Source organism: Osmia lignaria, unplaced genomic scaffold, assembly GCF_051020975.1.
Source record: "Osmia lignaria lignaria isolate PbOS001 unplaced genomic scaffold, iyOsmLign1 scaffold0005, whole genome shotgun sequence".
Classification (NCBI taxonomy): Eukaryota; Metazoa; Arthropoda; class Insecta; order Hymenoptera; family Megachilidae; genus Osmia; species Osmia lignaria.
The window spans coordinates 13,341,585-13,363,880 of NW_027478162.1; positions in this window are offsets into that span (position 1 = coordinate 13,341,585).

Here is a 22,296-nt window from a genome sequence, read left to right on the forward strand (position 1 = left end):
GAGATATATCAAGATATTTAAAAGTTCCGAAGCCGCACCAACATAATAGAGATACAGAAACACCGTGGCCCCTTTCTTTGAGATAACTCTGCACTATTGCGAGCTGCAAATGCCACTTCCAGCTTAGCTGTGCAGAAGAAGAACAACAAGAAGAAGAAATATCTCGAAATATGTCCGTTAGGCCCCTTCCCTTGAGATAAATCGGCAAGTATCTCGGAAACGAAGCGAGCTATGGCAAAATGTTAAGAGACCTTTTTTGTAGCGAATTAAGTTTCCTACTTTTTATGTTCTATGATATTTTTTGATCAGATGCGTAGTTCTCGAGATATATCAAGATATTTAAAAGTTCCGAAGCCGCACCAACATAATAGAGATACAGAAACACCGTGGCCCCTCTCTTTGAGATAACTCTGCACAATTGCGAGCTGCAAATGCCACTTCCAGCTTAGCTGTGCAGAAGAAGAACAACCAGAAGAAGAAATATCTCGAAATATGTCCGTCAGGCCCCTTCCCTTGAGATAAATCTGCAAATATCTCGGAAACGAAGCGAGCTATTGCAAAATGTTAGGAGACCTTTTTTGTAGAGGATTGAGTTTCCTACTTTTTATGTTTTATGATATTTTTTGATCAGATGGGTAGTTCTCGAGATATATCAAGATATTTAAAAGTTAAGAAGCCGCACCAACATAATAGAGATACAGAAACACCGTGGCCCCTTTCTTTGAGATAACTCTGCACTAATGCGAGCTGCAAATGCCACTTCCAGCTTAGCTGTGCAGAAGAAGAACAACAAGATGAAGAAATATCACGAAATATGTCCGTTAGGCCCCTTCCCTTGAGATAAATCTGCAAATATCTCGGAAACGAAGCGAGCTATGGCAAAATGTTAAGAGACCTTTTTTGTAGAGAATTAAGTTTCCTACTTTTTATCTTCTATGATATTTTCTGATCAGATTCGTAGTTCTCGAGATATATCAAGATATTTAAAAGTTCCGAAGCCGCACCAACATAATAGAGATACAGAAACACCGTGGCCCCTCTCTTTGAGATAACTCTGCACAATTGCGAGCTGCAAATGCCACTTCCAGCTTAGCTGTGCAGAAGAAGAACAACAAGAAGAAGAAATATCTCGAAATATGTCCGTCAGGCCCCTTCCCTTGAGATAAATCGGCAAGTATCTCGGAAACGAAGCGAGCTATGGCAAAATGTTGAGAGACCTTTTTTGTAGAGAATTAAGTTTCCTACTTTTTATGTTCTATGATATTTTTTGATCAGATGCGTAGATCTCGAGATATATCAAGATATTTAAAAGTTCCGAAGCCGCACCAACATAATAGAGATACAGAAACACCGTGGCCCCTTTCTTTGAGATAACTCTGCACTATTGCGAGCTGCAAATGCCACTTCCGGCTTAGCTGTGCAGAAGAAGAACAACAAGAAGAAGAAATATCTCGAAATATGTCCGTCAGGCCCCTTCCCTTGAGATAAATCTGCAAATATCTCGGAAACGAAGCGAGCTATGGCAAAATGTTAAGAGACCTTTTCTGTAGAGAATTAAGTTTTCTACTTTTTATGTTCCATGATATTTTTTGATCAGATGCGTAGTTCTCGAGATATATCAAGATATTTAAAAGTTCTGAAGCTGCACCAACATAATAGAGATACAGAAACACCGTGGCCCCTCTCTTTGAGATAACTCTGCACTAGTGCGAGCCGCAAATGCCACTTCCAGCTTAGCTGTGCAGAAGAAGAACAACAAGAAGAAGAAATATCTGGAAATATGTCCGTTAGGCCCCTTCCCTTGAGATAAATCTGCAAATATCTCGGAAACGAAGCGAGCTATGGCAAAATGTTGAGAGACCTTTTTTGTAGATAATTAAGTTTCCTACTATTTATGTTCTATGATAGTTTTGGATCAGATGCGTAGTTCTCGAGATATATCAAGATATTTAAAAGTTCCGAAGCCGCACCAACATAATAGAGATACAGAAACACCGTGGCCCCTTTCTTTGAGATAACTCTGCACTAGTGCGAGCCGCAAATGCCACTTCCAGCTTAGCTGTGCAGAAGAAGAACAACAAGAAGAAGAAATATCTCGAAATATGTCCGTCAGGCCCCTTCCCTTGAGATAAATCTGCAAATATCTCGGAAACGAAGCGAGCTATTGCAAAATGTTAAGTGACCTTTTTTGTAGAGAATTGAGTTTCCTACTTTTTATGTTCTATGATATTTTTTGATCAGATGCGTAGTTCTCGAGATATATCAAGATATTTAAAAGTTCCGAAGCCGCACCAACATAATAGAGATACAGAAACACCGTGGCCCCTCTCTTTGAGATAACTCTGCACTATTGCGAGCTGGAAATGCCACTTCCAGTTTAGCTGTGCAGAAGAAGAACAACAAGAAGAAGAAATATCTCGAAATATGTCCGTTAGGCCCCTTCCCTTGAGATAAATCTGCAAATATCTCGGAAACGAAGCGAGCTATGGCAAAATCTTACGAGACTTTTTTGTAGAGAATTAAGTTTCCTACTTTTTATGTTCTATGATATTTTTTGATCAGATGCGTAGTTCTCGAGATATATCAAGATATTTAAAAGTTCCGAAGCCGCACCAACATAATAGAGATACAGAAACACCGTGGCCCCTTTCTTTGAGATAACTCTGCACTATTGCGAGCTGCAAATGCCACTTCCAGCTTAGCTGTGCAGAAGAAGAACAACAAGAAGAAGAAATATCTCGAAATATGTCCGTTAGGCCCCTTCCCTTGAGATAAATCGGCAAGTATCTCGGAAACGAAGCGAGCTATGGCAAAATGTTAAGAGACCTTTTTTGTAGCGAATTAAGTTTCCTACTTTTTATGTTCTATGATATTTTTTGATCAGATGCGTAGTTCTCGAGATATATCAAGATATTTAAAAGTTCCGAAGCCGCACCAACATAATAGAGATACAGAAACACCGTGGCCCCTCTCTTTGAGATAACTCTGCACAATTGCGAGCTGCAAATGCCACTTCCAGCTTAGCTGTGCAGAAGAAGAACAACCAGAAGAAGAAATATCTCGAAATATGTCCGTCAGGCCCCTTCCCTTGAGATAAATCTGCAAATATCTCGGAAACGAAGCGAGCTATTGCAAAATGTTAGGAGACCTTTTTTGTAGAGGATTGAGTTTCCTACTTTTTATGTTCTATGATATTTTTTGATCAGATGGGTAGTTCTCGAGATATATCAAGATATTTAAAAGTTAAGAAGCCGCACCAACATAATAGAGATACAGAAACACCGTGGCCCCTTTCTTTGAGATAACTCTGCACTAATGCGAGCTGCAAATGCCACTTCCAGCTTAGCTGTGCAGAAGAAGAACAACAAGATGAAGAAATATCACGAAATATGTCCGTTAGGCCCCTTCCCTTGAGATAAATCTGCAAATATCTCGGAAACGAAGCGAGCTATGGCAAAATGTTAAGAGACCTTTTTTGTAGAGAATTAAGTTTCCTACTTTTTATCTTCTATGATATTTTCTGATCAGATTCGTAGTTCTCGAGATATATCAAGATATTTAAAAGTTCCGAAGCCGCACCAACATAATAGAGATACAGAAACACCGTGGCCCCTCTCTTTGAGATAACTCTGCACAATTGCGAGCTGCAAATGCCACTTCCAGCTTAGCTGTGCAGAAGAAGAACAACAAGAAGAAGAAATATCTCGAAATATGTCCGTCAGGCCCCTTCCCTTGAGATAAATCGGCAAGTATCTCGGAAACGAAGCGAGCTATGGCAAAATGTTGAGAGACCTTTTTTGTAGAGAATTAAGTTTCCTACTTTTCATGTTCTATGATATTTTTTGATCAGATGCGTAGATCTCGAGATATATCAAGATATTTAAAAGTTCCGAAGCCGCACCAACATAATAGAGATACAGAAACACCGTGGCCCCTTTCTTTGAGATAACTCTGCACTATTGCGAGCTGCAAATGCCACTTCCGGCTTAGCTGTGCAGAAGAAGAACAACAAGAAGAAGAAATATCTCGAAATATGTCCGTCAGGCCCCTTCCCTTGAGATAAATCTGCAAATATCTCGGAAACGAAGCGAGCTATGGCAAAATGTTAAGAGACCTTTTCTGTAGAGAATTAAGTTTTCTACTTTTTATGTTCCATGATATTTTTTGATCAGATGCGTAGTTCTCGAGATATATCAAGATATTTAAAAGTTCTGAAGCTGCACCAACATAATAGAGATACAGAAACACCGTGGCCCCTCTCTTTGAGATAACTCTGCACTAGTGCGAGCCGCAAATGCCACTTCCAGCTTAGCTGTGCAGAAGAAGAACAACAAGAAGAAGAAATATCTGGAAATATGTCCGTTAGGCCCCTTCCCTTGAGATAAATCTGCAAATATCTCGGAAACGAAGCGAGCTATGGCAAAATGTTGAGAGACCTTTTTTGTAGATAATTAAGTTTCCTACTATTTATGTTCTATGATAGTTTTGGATCAGATGCGTAGTTCTCGAGATATATCAAGATATTTAAAAGTTCCGAAGCCGCACCAACATAATAGAGATACAGAAACACCGTGGCCCCTTTCTTTGAGATAACTCTGCACTAGTGCGAGCCGCAAATGCCACTTCCAGCTTAGCTGTGCAGAAGAAGAACAACAAGAAGAAGAAATATCTCGAAATATGTCCGTCAGGCCCCTTCCCTTGAGATAAATCTGCAAATATCTCGGAAACGAAGCGAGCTATTGCAAAATGTTAAGAGACCTTTTTTGTAGAGAATTGAGTTTCCTACTTTTTATGTTCTATGATATTTTTTGATCAGATGCGTAGTTCTCGAGATATATCAAGATATTTAAAAGTTCCGAAGCCGCACCAACATAATAGAGATACAGAAACACCGTGGCCCCTCTCTTTGAGATAACTCTGCACTATTGCGAGCTGGAAATGCCACTTCCAGTTTAGCTGTGCAGAAGAAGAACAACAAGAAGAAGAAATATCTCGAAATATGTCCGTTAGGCCCCTTCCCTTGAGATAAATCTGCAAATATCTCGGAAACGAAGCGAGCTATGGCAAAATCTTACGAGACTTTTTTGTAGAGAATTAAGTTTCCTACTTTTTATGTTCTATGATATTTTTTGATCAGATGCGTAGTTCTCGAGATATATCAAGATATTTAAAAGTTCCGAAGCCGCACCAACATAATAGAGATACAGAAACACCGTGGCCCCTTTCTTTGAGATAACTCTGCACTATTGCGAGCTGCAAATGCCACTTCCAGCTTAGCTGTGCAGAAGAAGAACAACAAGAAGAAGAAATATCTCGAAATGTGTCCGTCAGGCCCCTTCCCTTGAGATAAATCGGCAAGTATCTCGGAAACGAAGCGAGCTATGGCAAAATGTTGAGAGACCTTTTTTGTAGAGAATTAAGTTTCCTACTTTTTATGTTCTATGATATTTTTTGATCAGATGCGTAGATCTCGAGATATATCAAGATATTTAAAAGTTCCGAAGCCGCACCACCATAATAGAGATACAGAAACACCGTGGCCCCTTTCTTTGAGATAACTCTGCACTATTGCGAGCCGCAAATGCCACTTCCAGCTTAGCTGTGCAGAAGAAGAACAACAAGAAGAAGAAATATCTCGAAATATGTCCGTCAGGCCCCTTCCCTTGAGATAAATCTGCAAATATCTCGGAAACGAAGCGAGCTATGGCAAAATGTTAAGAGACCTTTTCTGTAGAGAATTAAGTTTTCTACTTTTTATGTGCCATGATATTTTTTGATCAGATGCGTAGTTCTCGAGATATATCAAGATATTTAAAAGTTCTGAAGCTGCACCAACATAATAGAGATACAGAAACACCGTGGCCCCTTTCTTTGAGATAACTCTGCACTAGTGCGAGCCGCAAATGCCACTTCCAGCTTAGCTGTGCAGAAGAAGAACAACAAGAAGAAGAAATATCTGGAAATATGTCCGTTAGGCCCCTTCCCTTGAGATAAATCTGCAAATATCTCGGAAACGAAGCGAGCTATGGCAAAATGTTGAGAGACCTTTTTTGTAGATAATTAAGTTTCCTACTATTTATGTTCTATGATAGTTTTGGATCAGATGCGTAGTTCTCGAGATATATCAAGATATTTAAAAGTTCCGAAGCCGCACCAACATAATAGAGATACAGAAACACCGTGGCCCCTTTCTTTGAGATAACTCTGCACTAGTGCGAGCCGCAAATGCCACTTCCAGCTTAGCTGTGCAGAAGAAGAACAACAAGAAGAAGAAATATCTCGAAATATGTCCGTCAGGCCCCTTCCCTTGAGATAAATCTGCAAATATCTCGGAAACGAAGCGAGCTATTGCAAAATGTTAAGAGACCTTTTTTGTAGAGAATTGAGTTTCCTACTTTTTATGTTCTATGATATTTTTTGATCAGATGCGTAGTTCTCGAGATATATCAAGATATTTAAAAGTTCCGAAGCCGCACCAACATAATAGAGATACAGAAACACCGTGGCCCCTCTCTTTGAGATAACTCTGCACTATTGCGAGCTGGAAATGCCACTTCCAGTTTAGCTGTGCAGAAGAAGAACAACAAGAAGAAGAAATATCTCGAAATATGTCCGTTAGGCCCCTTCCCTTGAGATAAATCTGCAAATATCTCGGAAACGAAGCGAGCTATGGCAAAATCTTACGAGACTTTTTTGTAGAGAATTAAGTTTCCTACTTTTTATGTTCTATGATATTTTTTGATCAGATGCGTAGTTCTCGAGATATATCAAGATATTTAAAAGTTCCGAAGCCGCACCAACATAATAGAGATACAGAAACACCGTGGCCCCTTTCTTTGAGATAACTCTGCACTATTGCGAGCTGCAAATGCCACTTCCAGCTTAGCTGTGCAGAAGAAGAACAACAAGAAGAAGAAATATCTCGAAATGTGTCCGTCAGGCCCCTTCCCTTGAGATAAATCGGCAAGTATCTCGGAAACGAAGCGAGCTATGGCAAAATGTTGAGAGACCTTTTTTGTAGAGAATTAAGTTTCCTACTTTTTATGTTCTATGATATTTTTTGATCAGATGCGTAGATCTCGAGATATATCAAGATATTTAAAAGTTCCGAAGCCGCACCACCATAATAGAGATACAGAAACACCGTGGCCCCTTTCTTTGAGATAACTCTGCACTATTGCGAGCCGCAAATGCCACTTCCAGCTTAGCTGTGCAGAAGAAGAACAACAAGAAGAAGAAATATCTCGAAATATGTCCGTCAGGCCCCTTCCCTTGAGATAAATCTGCAAATATCTCGGAAACGAAGCGAGCTATGGCAAAATGTTAAGAGACCTTTTCTGTAGAGAATTAAGTTTTCTACTTTTTATGTGCCATGATATTTTTTGATCAGATGCGTAGTTCTCGAGATATATCAAGATATTTAAAAGTTCTGAAGCTGCACCAACATAATAGAGATACAGAAACACCGTGGCCCCTTTCTTTGAGATAACTCTGCACTAGTGCGAGCCGCAAATGCCACTTCCAGCTTAGCTGTGCAGAAGAAGAACAACAAGAAGAAGAAATATCTGGAAATATGTCCGTTAGGCCCCTTCCCTTGAGATAAATCTGCAAATATCTCGGAAACGAAGCGAGCTATGGCAAAATGTTGAGAGACCTTTTTTGTAGATAATTAAGTTTCCTACTATTTATGTTCTATGATAGTTTTGGATCAGATGCGTAGTTCTCGAGATATATCAAGATATTTAAAAGTTCCGAAGCCGCACCAACATAATAGAGATACAGAAACACCGTGGCCCCTTTCTTTGAGATAACTCTGCACTAGTGCGAGCCGCAAATGCCACTTCCAGCTTAGCTGTGCAGAAGAAGAACAACAAGAAGAAGAAATATCTCGAAATATGTCCGTCAGGCCCCTTCCCTTGAGATAAATCTGCAAATATCTCGGAAACGAAGCGAGCTATTGCAAAATGTTAAGAGACCTTTTTTGTAGAGAATTGAGTTTCCTACTTTTTATGTTCTATGATATTTTTTGATCAGATGCGTAGTTCTCGAGATATATCAAGATATTTAAAAGTTCCGAAGCCGCACCAACATAATAGAGATACAGAAACACCGTGGCCCCTCTCTTTGAGATAACTCTGCACTATTGCGAGCTGGAAATGCCACTTCCAGTTTAGCTGTGCAGAAGAAGAACAACAAGAAGAAGAAATATCTCGAAATATGTCCGTTAAGCCCCTTCCCTTGAGATAAATCTCCAAATATCTCGGAAACGAAGCGAGCTATGGCAAAATCTTACCAGACTTTTTTGTAGAGAATTTAGTTTCCTACTTTTTATGTTCTATGATATTTTTTGATCAGATGCGTAGTTCTCGAGATATATCAAGATATTTAAAAGTTCCGAAGCCGCACCAACATAATAGAGATACAGAAACACCGTGGCCCCTTTCTTTGAGATAACTCTGCACTATTGCGAGCTGCAAATGCCACTTCCAGCTTAGCTGTGCAGAAGAAGAACAACAAGAAACAGAAATATCTCGAAATGTGTCCGTCAGGCCCCTTCCCTTGAGATAAATCTGCAAATATCTCGGAAACGAAGAGAGCTATGGCAAAATGTTAAGAGACCTTTTTTGTAGAGAATTAAGTTTCCTACTTTTTATGTTCTATGATATTTTTTGATCAGATGCGTAGTTCTCGAGATATATCAAGATATTTAAAAGTTCCGAAGCCGCACCAACATAATAGAGATACAGAAACACCGTGGCCCCTTTCTTTGAGATAACTCTGTACTATTGCGAGCTGGAAATGCCACTTCCAGTTTAGCTGTGCAGAAGAAGAACAACAAGAAGAAGAAATATCTCGAAATATGTCCGTTAGGCCCCTTCCCTTGAGATAAATCTGCAAATATCTCGGAAACGAAGCGAGCTATGGCAAAATGTTAAGAGACCTTTTCTGTAGAGAATTAAGTTTTCTACTTTTTATGTTCCATGATATTTTTTGATCAGATGCGTAGTTCTCGAGATATATCAAGATATTTAAAAGTTCTGAAGCTGCACCAACATAATAGAGATACAGAAACACCGTGGCCCCTTTCTTTGAGATAACTCTGCACTAGTGCGAGCCGCAAATGCCACTTCCAGCTTAGCTGTGCAGAAGAAGAACAACAAGAAGAAGAAATATCTGGAAATATGTCCGTTAGGCCCCTTCCCTTGAGATAAATCTGCAAATATCTCGGAAACGAAGCGAGCTATGGCAAAATGTTGAGAGACCTTTTTTGCAGATAATTAAGTTTCCTACTATTTATGTTCTATGATAGTTTTGGATCAGATGCGTAGTTCTCGAGATATATCAAGATATTTAAAAGTTCCGAAGCCGCACCAACATAATAGAGATACAGAAACACCGTGGCCCCTTTCTTTGAGATAACTCTGCACTAGTGCGAGCCGCAAATGCCACTTCCAGCTTAGCTGTGCAGAAGAAGAACAACAAGAAGAAGAAATATCTCGAAATATGTCCGTCAGGCCCCTTCCCTTGAGATAAATCTGCAAATATCTCGGAAACGAAGCGAGCTATTGCAAAATGTTAAGAGACCTTTTTTGTAGAGAATTGAGTTTCCTACTTTTTATGTTCTATGATATTTTTTGATCAGATGCGTAGTTCTCGAGACATATCAAGATATTTAAAAGTTCCGAAGCCGCACCAACATAATAGAGATACAGAAACACCGTGGCCCCTCTCTTTGAGATAACTCTGCACTATTGCGAGCTGGAAATGCCACTTCCAGTTTAGCTGTGCAGAAGAAGAACAACAAGAAGAAGAAATATCTCGAAATATGTCCGTTAGGCCCCTTCCCTTGAGATAAATCTGCAAATATCTCGGAAACGAAGCGAGCTATGGCAAAATCTTACCAGACTTTTTTGTAGAGAATTTAGTTTCCTACTTTTTATGTTCTATGATATTTTTTGATCAGATGCGTAGTTCTCGAGATATATCAAGATATTTAAAAGTTCCGAAGCCGCACCAACATAATAGAGATACAGAAACACCGTGGCCCCTTTCTTTGAGATAACTCTGCACTATTGCGAGCTGCAAATGCCACTTCCAGCTTAGCTGTGCAGAAGAAGAACAACAAGAAGAAGAAATATCTCGAAATATGTCCGTCAGGCCCCTTCCCTTGAGATAAATCTGCAAATATCTCGGAAACGAAGCGAGCTATGGCAAAATGTTAACAGACCTTTTTTGTAGAGAATTAAGTTTCCTACTTTTTATGTTCTATGATATTTTTTGATCAGAAGCGTAGTTTTCGAGATATATCGAGATATTTAAAAGTTCCGAAGCCGCACCAACATAATAGGGATACAGAAACACCGTGGCCCCTTTCTTTGAGATAACTCTGCACTAGTGCGAGCCGCAAATGCCACTTCCAGCTTAGCTGTGCAGCAGAAGAACAACAAGAAGAAGAAATATCTCGAAATATGTCCGTCAGGCCACTTCCCTTGAGATAAATCTGCAAATATCTCGGAAACGAAGCGAGCTATGGCAAAATGTTAAGAGACCTTTTTTGTAGAGAATTAAGTTTCCTACTTTTTATGTTCTATGATATTTTTTGATCAGATGCGTAGTTCTCGAGATATATCAAGATATTTAAAAGTTCCGAAGCCGCACCAACATAATAGAGATACAGAAACACCGTGGCCCCTCTCTTTGAGATAACTCTGCACTATTGCGAGCTGGAAATGCCACTTCCAGTTTAGCTGTGCAGAAGAAGAACAACAAGAAGAAGAAATATCTCGAAATATGTCCGTTAGGCCCCTTCCCTTGAGATAAATCTGCAAATATCTCGGAAACGAAGCGAGCTATGGCAAAATGTTAAGAGACCTTTTTTGTAGAGAATTAAGTTTCCTACTTTTTATGTTCTATGATATTTTTTGATCAGATGCGTAGTTCTCGAGATATATCAAGATATTTAAAAGTTCCGAAGCCGCACCAACATAACAGAGATACAGAAACACCGTGGCCCCTTTCTTTGAGATAACTCTGCACTATTGCGAGCTGTAAATGCCACTTCCAGCTTAGCTGTGCAGAAGAAGAACAACAAGAAGAAGACATATCTCGAAATATGTCCGTCAGGCCCCTTCCCTTGAGATATATCTGCAAATATCTCGGAAACGAAGCGAGCTATGGCAAAATGTTAAGAGACCTTTTTTGTAGAGAATTATGTTTCCTACAATTTATGTTCTATGATATTTTTTGATCAGAAGCGTAGTTTTCGAGATATATCGAGATATTTAAAAGTTCCAAAGCCGCACCAACATAATAGAGATTCAGAAACACCGTGGCCCCTTTCTTTGAGATAACTCTGCACTAGTGCGAGCCGCAAATGCCACTTCCAGCTTAGCTGTGCAGAAGAAGAACAACAAGAAGAAGAAATATCTCGAAATATGTCCGTCAGGCCCCTTCCCTTGAGATAAATCTGCAAATATCTCGGAAACGAAGAGAGCTATGGCAAAATGTAGAGAGACCTTTTTTGTAGAGAATTAAGTTTCCTACGTTTTATGTTCTATGATATTTTTTGATCAGATTCGTAGTTCTCGAGATATATCAAGATATTTAAAAGTTCCGAAGCCGCACCAACATAATAGAGATACAGAAACACCGTGGCCCCTTTCTTTGAGATAACTCTGCACTATTGCGAGCTGTAAATGCCACTTCCAGCTTAGCTGTGCAGAAGAAGAGCAACAAGAAGAAGACATATCTCGAAATATGTCCGTCAGGCCCCTTCCCTTGAGATATATCTGCAAATATCTCGGAAACGAAGCGAGCTATGGCAAAATGTTAAGAGACCTTTTTTGTAGAGAATTATGTTTCCTACAATTTATGTTCTATGATATTTTTTGATCAGAAGCGTAGTTTTCAAGATATATCGAGATATTTAAAAGTTCCAAAGCCGCACCAACATAATAGAGATTCAGAAACACCGTGGCCCCTTTCTTTGAGATAACTCTGCACTAGTGCGAGCCGCAAATGCCACTTCCAGCTTAGCTGTGCAGAAGAAGAACAACAAGAAGAAGAAATATCTCGAAATATGTCCGTCAGGCCCCTTCCCTTGAGATAAATCTGCAAATATCTCGGAAACGAAGCGAGCTATGGCAAAATGTTGAGAGACCTTTTTTGTAGAGAATTAAGTTTCCTACGTTTTATGTTCTATGATATTTTTTGATCAGATGCGTAGTTCTCGAGATATATCAAGATATTTAAAAGTTCCGAAGCCGCACCAACATAATAGAGATACAGAAACACCGTGGCCCCTTTCTTTGAGATAACTCTGCACTATTGCGAGCTGCAAATGCCACTTCCAGCTTAGCTGTGCAGAAGAAGAACATCAAGAAGAAGAAATATCTCGAAATATGTCCGTCAGGCCCCTTCCCTTGAGATAAATCTGCAAATATCTCGGAAACGAAGAGAGCTATGGCAAAATGTTAAGAGACCTTTTTTGTAGAGAATTAAGTTTCCTACTTTTTATGTTCTATGATATTTTTTGATCTGATGCGTAGTTCTCGAGATATATCAAGATATTTAAAAGTTCCGAAGCCGCACCAACATAATAGAGATACAGAAACACCGTGGCCCCTTTCTTTGAGATAACTCTGCACTAGTGCGAGCCGCAAATGCCACTTCCAGCTTAGCTGTGCAGAAGAAGAAGGACAAGAAGAAGAAATATCTCGAAATATGTCCGTCAGGCCCCTTCCCTTGAGATAAATCTGCAAACATCTCGGAAACGAAGCGAGCTATGGCAAAATGTTAAGAGACCTTTTTTGTAGAGAATTATGTTTCCTACAATTTATGTTCTATGATATTTTCTGATCAGAAGCGTAGTTTTCGAGATATATCCAGATATTTAAAAGTTCCGAAGCCGCACCAACATAATAGAGATTCAGAAACACCGTTGCCCCTTTGTTTGAGATAACTCTGCACTAGTGCGAGCCGCAAATGCCACTTCCAGCTTAGCTGTGCAGAAGAAGAACAACAAGAAGAAGAAATATTTGGAAATATGTCCGTCAGGCCCCTTCCCTTGAGATAAATCTGCAAATATCTCGGAAACGAAGCGAGCTATGGCAAAATATTAAGAGACGTTTTTTGTAGAGAATTATGTTTCCTACAATTTATGTTCTATGATATTTTTTGATCAGAAGCGTAGTTTTCGAGATATATCGAGATATTTAAAAGTTCCGAAGCCGCACCAACATCATAGAGATACAGAAACACCGTGGCCCCTTTCTTTGAGATAACTCTGCACTATTGCGAGCTGTAAATGCCACCTCCAGCTTAGCTGTGCAGAAGAAGAACAACAAGAAGAAGAAATATCTCGAAATATGTCCGTCAGGCCCCTTCCCTTGAGATAAATCTGCAAATATCTCGGAAACGAAGAGAGCTATGGCAAAATGTTAAGAGACCTTTTTTGTAGAGAATTAAGTTTCCTACTTTTTATGTTCTATGATATTTTTTGATCAGATGCGTAGTTCCCGAGATATATCAAGATATTTAAAAGTTCCGAAGCCGCACCAACATAATAGAGATACAGAAACACCGTGGCCCCTTTCTTTGAGATAACTCTGCACTAGTGCAAGCCGCAAATGCCACTTCCAGCTTAGCTGTGCAGAAGAAGAACAACAAGAAGAAGAAATATCTCGAAATATGTCCGTCAGGCCCCTTCCCTGGAGATGTATCTGCAAATATCTCGGAAACGAAGCGAGCTATGGCAAAATGTTAAGAGACCTTTTTTGTAGAGAATTATGTTTCCTACAATTTATGTTCTATGATATTTTTTGATCAGAAGCGTAGTTTTCGAGATATATCGAGATATTTAAAAGTTCCGAAGCCGCACCAACATAATAGAGATTCAGAAACACCGTTGCCCCTTTCTTTGAGATAACTCTGCACTAGTGCGAGCCGCAAATGCCACTTCCAGCTTAGCTGTGCAGAAGAAGAACAACAAGAAGAAGAAATATCTCGAAATATGTCCGTCAGGCCCCTTCCCTTGAGATAAATCTGCAAATATCTCGGAAACGAAGAGAGCTATGGCAAAATGTTAAGAGACCTTTTTTGTAGAGAATTAAGTTTCCTACTTTTTATGTTCTATGATATTTTTTGATCAGATGCGTAGTTCCCGAGATATATCAAGATATTTAAAAGTTCCGAAGCCGCACCAACATAATAGATACAGAAACACCGTGGCCCCTTTCTTTGAGATAACTCTGCACTATTCGGAGCTGCAAATGCCACTTCCAGCTTAGCTGTGCAGAAGAAGAACAACAAGAAGAAGAAATATCTCGAAATATGTCCGTCAGGCCCCTTCCCTTGAGATGTATCTGCAAATATCTCGGAAACGAAGCGTGCTATGGCAAAATGTTAAGAGACCTATTTTGTAGAGAATTATGTTTCCTACAATTTATGTTCTATGATATTTTTTGATCAGAAGCGTCGTTTTCGAGATATATCGAGATATTTAAAAGTTCCGAAGCCGCACCAACATAATAGAGATACAGAAACACCGTGGCCCCTTTCTTTGAGATACCTCTGCACTAGTGCGAGCCGCAAATGCCACTTCCAGCTTAGCTGTGCAGAAGAAGAACAACAAGAAGAAGAAATATCTCGAAATATGTCCGTCAGGCCCCTTCCCTTGAGATAAATCTGCAAACATCTCGGAAACGAAGCGAGCTATGGCAAAATGTTAAGAGACCTTTTTTGTAGAGAATTATGTTTCCTACAATTTATGTTCTATGATATTTTCTGATCAGAAGCGTAGTTTTCGAGATATATCCAGATATTTAAAAGTTCCGAAGCCGCACCAACATAATAGAGATTCAGAAACACCGTTGCCCCTTTGTTTGAGATAACTCTGCACTAGTGCGAGCCGCAAATGCCACTTTCAGCTTAGCTGTGCAGAAGAAGAACAACAAGAAGAAGAAATATTTGGAAATATGTCCGTCAGGCCCCTTCCCTTGAGATAAATCTGCAAATATCTCGGAAACGAAGCGAGCTATGGCAAAATATTAAGAGACGTTTTTTGTAGAGAATTATGTTTCCTATAATTTATGTTCTATGATATTTTTTGATCAGAAGCGTAGTTTTCGAGATATATCGAGATATTTAAAAGTTCCGAAGCCGCACCAACATCATAGAGATACAGAAACACCGTGGCCCCTTTCTTTGAGATAACTCTGCACTATTGCGAGCTGTAAATGCCACCTCCAGCTTAGCTGTGCAGAAGAAGAACAACAAGAAGAAGAAATATCTCGAAATATGTCCGTCAGGCCCCTTCCCTTGAGATAAATCTGCAAATATCTCGGAAACGAAGAGAGCTATGGCAAAATGTTAAGAGACCTTTTTTGTAGAGAATTAAGTTTCCTACCTTTTATGTTCTATGATATTCTTTGATCAGATGCGTAGTTCCCGAGATATATCAAGATATTTAAAAGTTCTGAAGCCGCACCAACATAATAGAGATACAGAAACACCGTGGCCCCTTTCTTTGAGATAACTCTGCACTAGTGCGAGCCGCAAATGCCACTTCCAGCTTAGCTGTGCAGAAGAAGAACAACAAGAAGAAGAAATATCTCGAAATATGTCCGTCAGGCCCCTTCCCTGGAGATGTATCTGCAAATATCTCGGAAACGAAGCGAGCTATGGCAAAATGTTAAGAGACCTTTTTTGTAGAGAATTATGTTTCCTACAATTTATGTTCTACGATATTTTTTGATCAGAAGCGTAGTTTTCGAGATATATCGAGATATTTAAAAGTTCCGAAGCCGCACCAACATAATAGAGATACAGAAACACCGTGGCCCCTTTCTTTGAGATAACTCTGCGTTTAGTGCGAGCCGCAAATGCCACTTCCAGCTTAGCTGTGCAGAAGAAGAACAACAAGAAGAAGAAATATCTCGAAATATGTCCGTCAGGCCCCTTCCCTTGAGATAAATCTGCAAATATCTCGGAAACGAAGCGAGCTATGGCAAAATATTAAGAGACGTTTTTTGTAGAGAATTGTGTTTCCTACAATTTATGTTCTATGATATTTTTTGATCAGAAGCGTAGTTTTCGAGATATATCGAGATATTTAAAAGTTCCGAAGCCGCACCAACATCATAGAGATACAGAAACACCGTGGCCCCTTTCTTTGAGATAACTCTGCACTATTGCGAGCTGTAAATGCCACCTCCAGCTTAGCTGTGCAGAAGAAGAACAACAAGAAGAAGAAATATCTCGAAAAATGTCCGTCAGGCCCCTTCCCTTGAGATATATCTGCAAATATCTCGGAAACGAAACGAGCTATGGCAAAATGTTAAGAGACCTTTTTTGTAGAGAATTATGTTTCCTACAATTTATGTTCTATGATATTTTTTAATCAGAAGCGTAGTTTTCGAGATATATCGAGATATTTAAAAGATCCGAAGCCGCACCAACATAATAGAGATACAGAAACACCGTGGCCCCTTTCTTTGAGATAACTCTGCACTAGTGCGAGCCGCAAATGCCGCTTCCAGCTTAGCTGTGCAGAAGAAGAACAACAAGAAGAAGAAATATCTCGAAATATGTCCGTCAGGCCCCTTCCCTCGAGATAAATCTGCAAACATCTCGGAAACGAAGCGAGCTATGGCAAAATGTTAAGAGACCTTTTTCGTAGAGAATTAAGTTTCCTACTTTTTATGTTCTATGATATTTTTTGATCGGATGCGTAGTTCTCGAGATATATGAAGATATTTAAAAAATCCGAAGCCGCACCAACATAATAGAGATACAGAAACACCGTGGCCCCTTTCTTTGTGATAACTCTGCACTATTGCGAGCTGCAAATGCCACTTCCAGCTTAGCTGTGCAGAAGAAGAACAACAAGAAGAAGAAATATCTCGAAATATGTCCGTCAGGCCCCTTCCCTCGAGATAAATCTGCAAATATCTCGGAAACGAAGCGAGCTATGGCAAAATGTTAAGAGACCTTTTTCGTAGAGAATTAAGTTTCCTACTTTTTATGTTCTATGATATTTTTTGATCGGATGCGTAGTTCTCGAGATATATCAAGATATTTAAAAAATCCGAAGCCGCACCAACATAATAGAGATACAGAAACACCGTGGCCCCTTTCTTTGAGATAACTCTGCACTATTGCGAGCTGCAAATGCCACTTCCAGCTTAGCTGTGCAGAAGAAGAACAACAAAAAGAAGAAATATCTCGAAATATGTCCGTCAGGCCCCTTCCCTTGAGATAAATCTGCAAATATCTCGGAAACGAAGCGAGCTATGGTAAAATGTTAAGAGACCTCTTTTGTAGAGAATTAAGTTTCCTACTTTTTATGTTCTATGATATTTTTCGATCAGATGCGTAGTTCTCGAGATATATCAAGATATTTAAAAGTTCCGAAGCCGCACCAACATAATAGGGATACAGAAACACCGTGGCCCCTTTCTTTGAGATAACTCTGCACTATTGCGAGCTGCAAATGCCACTTCCAGCTTAGCTGTGCAGAAGAAGAACAACAAGAAGAAGAAATATCTGGAAATATGTCCGTCAGGCCCCTTCCCTTGAGATAAATCTGCAAATATCTCGGAAACAAAGCGAGCTACGGCAAAATGTTAAGAGACCTTTTTTGTAGAAAATTAGGATTCCTACTTTTTATGTTCTATGATATTTTTTGATCAGAAGCGTAGTTTTCGAGATATATCGAGATATTTAAAAGTTCCGAAGCCGCACCAACATAATAGAGATACAGAAACACCGTGGCCCCTTTCGTTGAGATAACTCTGCACTAGTGCGAGCCGCAAATGCCACTTCCAGCTTAGCTGTGCAGAAGAAGAACAACAAGAAGAAGAAATATCTCGAAATATGTCCGTCAGGCCCCTTCCCTTGAGATAAATCTGCAAATATCTCGGAAACGAAGCGAGCTATGGCCAATTGTTAAGAGACCTTTTTTGTAGAGAATTAAGTTTTCTACTTTTTATGTTCTATGATATTTTTTGATCAGATGCGTAGTTCTCGAGATATATCAAGATATTTAAAAGTTCCGAAGCCGCACCAACATAATAGAGATACAGAAACACAGTGGCCCCTTTCTTTGAGATAACTCTGCACTATTGCGAGCTGCAAATGCCACTTCCAGCTTAGCTGTGCAGAAGAAGAACAACAAGAAGAAGAAATATCTCGAAATATGTCCGTCAGGCCCCTTCCCTCGAGATAAATCTGCAAACATCTCGGAAACGAAGCGAGCTATGGCAAAATGTTAAGAGACCTTTTTCGTAGAGAATTAAGTTTCCTACTTTTTATGTTCTATGATATTTTTTGATCGGATGCGTAGTTCTCGAGATATATGAAGATATTTAAAAAATCCGAAGCCGCACCAACATAATAGAGATACAGAAACACCGTGGCCCCTTTCTTTGTGATAACTCTGCACTATTGCGAGCTGCAAATGCCACTTCCAGCTTAGCTGTGCAGAAGAAGAACAACAAGAAGAAGAAATATCTCGAAATATGTCCGTCAGGCCCCTTCCCTCGAGATAAATCTGCAAATATCTCGGAAACGAAGCGAGCTATGGCAAAATGTTAAGAGACCTTTTTCGTAGAGAATTAAGTTTCCTACTTTTTATGTTCTATGATATTTTTTGATCGGATGCGTAGTTCTCGAGATATATCAAGATATTTAAAAAATCCGAAGCCGCACCAACATAATAGAGATACAGAAACACCGTGGCCCCTTTCTTTGAGATAACTCTGCACTATTGCGAGCTGCAAATGCCACTTCCAGCTTAGCTGTGCAGAAGAAGAACAACAAAAAGAAGAAATATCTCGAAATATGTCCGTCAGGCCCCTTCCCTTGAGATAAATCTGCAAATATCTCGGAAACGAAGCGAGCTATGGTAAAATGTTAAGAGACCTCTTTTGTAGAGAATTAAGTTTCCTACTTTTTATGTTCTATGATATTTTTCGATCAGATGCGTAGTTCTCGAGATATATCAAGATATTTAAAAGTTCCGAAGCCGCACCAACATAATAGGGATACAGAAACACCGTGGCCCCTTTCTTTGAGATAACTCTGCACTATTGCGAGCTGCAAATGCCACTTCCAGCTTAGCTGTGCAGAAGAAGAACAACAAGAAGAAGAAATATCTGGAAATATGTCCGTCAGGCCCCTTCCCTTGAGATAAATCTGCAAATATCTCGGAAACAAAGCGAGCTACGGCAAAATGTTAAGAGACCTTTTTTGTAGAAAATTAGGATTCCTACTTTTTATGTTCTATGATATTTTTTGATCAGAAGCGTAGTTTTCGAGATATATCGAGATATTTAAAAGTTCCGAAGCCGCACCAACATAATAGAGATACAGAAACACCGTGGCCCCTTTCGTTGAGATAACTCTGCACTAGTGCGAGCCGCAAATGCCACTTCCAGCTTAGCTGTGCAGAAGAAGAACAACAAGAAGAAGAAATATCTCGAAATATGTCCGTCAGGCCCCTTCCCTTGAGATAAATCTGCAAATATCTCGGAAACGAAGCGAGCTATGGCCAATTGTTAAGAGACCTTTTTTGTAGAGAATTAAGTTTTCTACTTTTTATGTTCTATGATATTTTTTGATCAGATGCGTAGTTCTCGAGATATATCAAGATATTTAAAAGTTCCGAAGCCGCACCAACATAATAGAGATACAGAAACACAGTGGCCCCTTTCTTTGAGATAACTCTGCACTATTGCGAGCTGCAAATGCCACTTCCAGCTTAGCTGTGCAGAAGAAGAACATCAAGAAGAAGAAATATCTCGAAATATGTCCGTCAGGCCCCTTCCCTTGAGATATATCTGCAAATATCTCGGAAACGAAGCGAGCTATGGCAAAATGTTAACAGACCTTTTTTGTAGAGAATTATGTTTCCTACAATTTATGTTCTATGATATTTTTTGATCAGAAGCGTAGTTTTCGAGATATATCGAGATATTTAAAAGTTCCAAAGCCGCACCAACATAATAGAGATACAGAAACACCGTGGCCCCTTTCTTTGAGATAACTCTGCACTAGTGCGAGCCGCAAATGCCGCTTCCAGCTTAGCTGTGCAGAAGAAGAACAACAAGAAGAAGAAATATCTCGAAATATGTCCGTCAGGCCCCTTCCCTCGAGATAAATCTGCAAACATCTCGGAAACGAAGCGAGCTATGGCAAAATGTTAAGAGACCTTTTTCGTAGAGAATTAAGTTTCCTACTTTTTATGTTCTATGATATTTTTTGATCGGATGCGTAGTTCTCGAGATATATGAAGATATTTAAAAAATCCGAAGCCGCACCAACATAATAGAGATACAGAAACACCGTGGCCCCTTTCTTTGTGATAACTCTGCACTATTGCGAGCTGCAAATGCCACTTCCAGCTTAGCTGTGCAGAAGAAGAACAACAAGAAGAAGAAATATCTCGAAATATGTCCGTCAGGCCCCTTCCCTCGAGATAAATCTGCAAATATCTCGGAAACGAAGCGAGCTATGGCAAAATGTTAAGAGACCTTTTTCGTAGAGAATTAAGTTTCCTACTTTTTATGTTCTATGATATTTTTTGATCGGATGCGTAGTTCTCGAGATATATCAAGATATTTAAAAAATCCGAAGCCGCACCAACATAATAGAGATACAGAAACACCGTGGCCCCTTTCTTTGAGATAACTCTGCACTATTGCGAGCTGCAAATGCCACTTCCAGCTTAGCTGTGCAGAAGAAGAACAACAAAAAGAAGAAATATCTCGAAATATGTCCGTCAGGCCCCTTCCCTTGAGATAAATCTGCAAATATCTCGGAAACGAAGCGAGCTATGGTAAAATGTTAAGAGACCTCTTTTGTAGAGAATTAAGTTTCCTACTTTTTATGTTCTATGATATTTTTCGATCAGATGCGTAGTTCTCGAGATATATCAAGATATTTAAAAGTTCCGAAGCCGCACCAACATAATAGGGATACAGAAACACCGTGGCCCCTTTCTTTGAGATAACTCTGCACTATTGCGAGCTGCAAATGCCACTTCCAGCTTAGCTGTGCAGAAGAAGAACAACAAAAAGAAGAAATATCTCGAAATATGTCCGTCAGGTCCCTTCCCTTGAGATAAATCTGCAAATATCTCGGAAACGAAGCGAGCTATGGCAAAATGTTAAGAGACCTCTTTTGTAGAGAATTAAGTTTCCTACTTTTTATGTCCTATGATATTTTTCGATCAGATGCGTAGTTCTCGAGATATATCAAGATATTTAAAAGTTACGAAGCCGCACCAACATAACAGAGATACAGAAACACCGTGGCCCCTTTCTTTGAGATAACTCTGCACTATTGCGAGCTGCAAATGCCACTTCCAGCTTAGCTGTGCAGAAGAAGAACAACAAGAAGAAGAAATATCTGGAAATATGTCCGTCAGGCCCCTTCCCTTGAGATAAATCTGCAAATATCTCGGAAACAAAGCGAGCTACGGCAAAATGTTAAGAGACCTTTTTTGTAGAAAATTAGGATTCCTACTTTTTATGTTCTATGATATTTTTTGATCAGAAGCGTAGTTTTCGAGATATATCGAGATATTTAAAAGTTCCGAAGCCGCACCAACATAATAGAGATACAGAAACACCGTGGCCCCTTTCGTTGAGATAACTCTGCACTAGTGCGAGCCGCAAATGCCACTTCCAGCTTAGCTGTGCAGAAGAAGAACAACAAGAAGAAGAAATATCTCGAAATATGTCCGTCAGGCCCCTTCCCTTGAGATAAATCTGCAAATATCTCGGAAACGAAGCGAGCTATGGCCAATTGTTAAGAGACCTTTTTTGTAGAGAATTAAGTTTTCTACTTTTTATGTTCTATGATATTTTTTGATCAGATGCGTAGTTCTCGAGATATATCAAGATATTTAAAAGTTCCGAAGCCGCACCAACATAATAGAGATACAGAAACACAGTGGCCCCTTTCTTTGAGATAACTCTGCACTATTGCGAGCTGCAAATGCCACTTCCAGCTTAGCTGTGCAGAAGAAGAACATCAAGAAGAAGAAATATCTCGAAATATGTCCGTCAGGCCCCTTCCCTTGAGATATATCTGCAAATATCTCGGAAACGAAGCGAGCTATGGCAAAATGTTAACAGACCTTTTTTGTAGAGAATTATGTTTCCTACAATTTATGTTCTATGATATTTTTTGATCAGAAGCGTAGTTTTCGAGATATATCGAGATATTTAAAAGTTCCAAAGCCGCACCAACATAATAGAGATACAGAAACACCGTGGCCCCTTTCTTTGAGAT